The sequence below is a fragment of the Lipotes vexillifer genome, unplaced genomic scaffold, assembly GCF_000442215.2.
Source record: "Lipotes vexillifer unplaced genomic scaffold, Lipotes_vexillifer_v1.1 scaffold518, whole genome shotgun sequence".
NCBI classification, from domain to species: domain Eukaryota; kingdom Metazoa; phylum Chordata; class Mammalia; order Artiodactyla; family Lipotidae; genus Lipotes; species Lipotes vexillifer.
The window spans coordinates 5,494,188-5,497,390 of record NW_006780945.1 but is presented as its reverse complement, the minus strand read 5'-3'; the positions used below and the strand labels follow the sequence as shown (position 1 = coordinate 5,497,390).

Genomic DNA, 3,203 nt, shown 5'->3' with positions numbered 1-3,203 from the left:
GGCCAGGCGCGCTGCGATTGGCCGGCGCGGCCGGGGGCGGGGCCAGGCGGGCCGGTGGCTCGCGACGCCTCAAAAGAGCCCAGGAAAGCTCAGAGCGCCCTGGAGCCCCGGCCAGCGCGCAGCCCGCCCGGCGCCGGCAAGCTGGGTGTTGGGAATGCTGGTTCGCCCTGGCTCGCTCGCTTGTACAAACTCCTGGATCTTACATGCCTCTGTAACCCCCCACTTCCACGCCATGTCCCCATGCTCCTGCGCCGGCAACAGGTAAGGGCTGCTGTGTCTTTTCTTCCCTCCTTTCCTCTCGTTGCCTGTGCGTCCCGGGGAGTGGACTCGGGCTGCCGTCCCCGACCCTCCCCTGCCCCGCCGCCCCAGAGGTGCCCAGCTGTCACTCTGCCTTAGCGCTCACCCACGCTCCGGAGTCCCAGACCATGCCTATAGAGTTTGTGCGCGCACCAGAACACCCCCAGAGCTAAAAATACTGAGACATGCTTGGAACAGTTGAGCAATAGAAACAGATTTCTCTGCAGCATCTGTTTGTGCTCATAACTTCCAATGCACCAGCTGTAGCGAGATACTGAGTTTGGAGACAAGGGCGAGGGAGCCTCTGTTCGATCTCGCTCTAAGGGGAAAAAAAAGGGGGGAGCGGGTGCGTCTAGAGTCCTGGTCTCAGACTTTGGCAAACCTGGGGACTCAGCGCTAGATCTGGATCCTTGGTGTCTTCCCCCCCACCCCCGCCCCTTTGTCACTGCTTCAAGTGTAGCTTCGAGTACCAAACCCAGCGAGCGTCTCAAAGTTGCTTTGCTGGGGAAGAGAGCGGGAGCTCGCGTTGGATTTCAGCCGGAAGACAGCAAAACTTTCACATCCTATGTCACTCTCCCCTGAGTAACTTGTTATTCTTTGTAATAATAATATTAACACCGAAATTGGAAGACAGTGTGGTTTCAGGGAAGCACAGTGGTCAAACGACTTGATTCTGCAAAAGATTGCATCATAACATAGAGTCATCATGACAGTTGGAAAAAAAAAGTCGAGATAGGAAACGGGTAGTTTATCGTCTGTGTCTGGGTAATCCTATCAGTAGGATGGTAACTGGAATACCTGTGAATCCTGGGGATTTTCATAAACTCAGAATTTACCTTTTAGGAAACAAGGCATTATTTGAAAACGTGTTTTGGGCATGCGAGGAGTGCATATTGCTTTGTACCACTTGTTTTCTTTTCACGTTAATAATCGGTAGGCTGTCAGATTTCCTCTCACTAACCGCTGTTGTGTATCTGCTGTATGTTACCTGTACACTTGCTAGCTTTTCCCTGCTGGCTTCCAACCCTGCCCCAAGTGTTTTATTTATATTTGCCATTATCCGGAAAAATCCCCAGGCTCAGGAGTAAGAGATGTTACTTTAAGGATGGTGGGAGGGGTGAGAGTTGGGGTCAAGGTCATGTCACTTTACTTTCAGCCCCTCCCCCTCCCCCTTTACTGGCACTTTCTTTTATATTATTGCTCTCCATAGGAATATTTGTTCCAAGCTCATGTGAATGTGGCGTTAAAACACACACGCGCGCGCGCACACACACACACACACACGCTATTTCTACTTCCTTCAGACTTTCTGGTTGTAGAATCCCTGGTTAGCTGTAGAGTCCTTGTATGACTTTTGAGTAGCATGGGAGACTGACCACGTTTTTACCTGAGCAGCCGGACTGTTTCAAGCTTTTTTCTTTTTAGTGTGTGTTTTTTTGTTGGCCAAAGAGGTATATTTTTCAGCATGTGCACATGTTGAGTGAGGCTACCTGCATTGTTGGGTGTAAAAGTTATAGGGCTCACGTAGGCGAGTGGGTATCCCGCCTCCCCTACCGCCCCTCCCCCTCCCTTCTGTTTACTGAGCCTCTGAGAGGTTGCTTTGCTAGCCTAGAGCTCTAATAGCAACAGTGTGCCCAGAGCACACTCAGGCCGGTCTATATGGCGTCAGCAGGGGAATTAGCTGCTCTAGACACTCAGCCGACCTCTCTTTTCATCCCAGGGCATTTTCTTTTACCATCCTCATTTCCTATCCTTCCTTAGAAACTTTCTTATTTGCTCCACGCCACGACCCCATGAGGGGACCCACTTATTCTCATTTATTCTTCATGGTTACATGTTTCTGTTCTTTTATACTCCATATCGGGAATATTTCCTTTATGGTAAAAATGATTTGGATGCATTCATTTGCACCGTGTTATCTCCTCGACCGTGTATATGGATCCGCAGCTCTCTCTCCTTTAACATCTACCTTGAGATGGAAGCCCTGAACTATTTTTTTCCATTGCTTATGCTTCATTTTGGCTCGGCCTATAAATAGTCTTAACATGAAGAGAGCACCACATGTAGCCTCTCAGTTTCCCAGGAATACTTTCTACCTCATTGGTTATACCCTGGGTAAAGATGATTATCTGTGTCTATTAAATTTATATCAGGCCCTTAAATACTTTAGCTGAAAACGGGGGAATTTACACATTGTTCATCAAACCGAGGATCAGTTCTCCTGAGCTGTGCCCATCGAGGACTCCAATCACGTGATGTTTTCATCTATTCTTAATTAAGAACGTATCAAGAATAGAACCCTAAAATGAAGTTACACGAAAGCCCTATTCCTAATTAAAGTACTTTCCCAGATGCTCATGAATCGGTGATTTTCAGTGTGAGAAGCGCAGGTGAGCAAGTTTTCTGCTTGCTTGCAGCCACTCAGGCATGCGGGCAGGTTAATAGGAAAGACATTCTTCAGAGTGTGGAATATTAAGACAATTACCCTCTCACACGTTGGCAGGTTCTAGATTTTTGCTACGTCATCAGCTCCACCAGAGTCCGAATACACATCATGTGTGTGCGCACATATACACACATAAATCTGTTTTGGAGCATACCTGCTGGAAGTGACAAAAGTTTCCATTTTGCCAAAAAAAAAAAAAATCCTTTTTTTCCCCCTTTCCAGGCAGAAATGGTAGAATTTCTAAATGATGCTCCACATATGGAACAAATTCTGTCATTAGCAATGGAAATAAGACAATAATAGTTGCTCGATACAGGCTCTTTTCAAGATTCTAAATGCGGAAAGCTGTTCGTAGGAAGCTGGTAGTGTGTGTTTTGTGGAATTCAAGCTAATGTCCTGGGGTCAAGATTTCTGGAAAGTCGTAGTTCAGTCTTTAGATTTCATATGGTTGTTATGCTTT

At 47.4% G+C, this 3,203-nt stretch overlaps 1 protein-coding gene across 1 annotated transcript in view; it reads left to right on the top strand.

Annotated features, from left to right (window-relative positions):
* The first annotated feature begins 151 nt into the window (after positions 1-151).
* The window catches only part of KCNJ2 (potassium inwardly rectifying channel subfamily J member 2), a 6,826-nt gene continuing 3,774 nt past the window's right edge, over positions 152-3,203 (top strand). The window contains exon 1 of the mRNA XM_007454398.1: positions 152-261. The gene's annotated coding sequence lies outside the window, so the exon portion shown is untranslated. The remainder of the gene's footprint in view (positions 262-3,203) is intronic.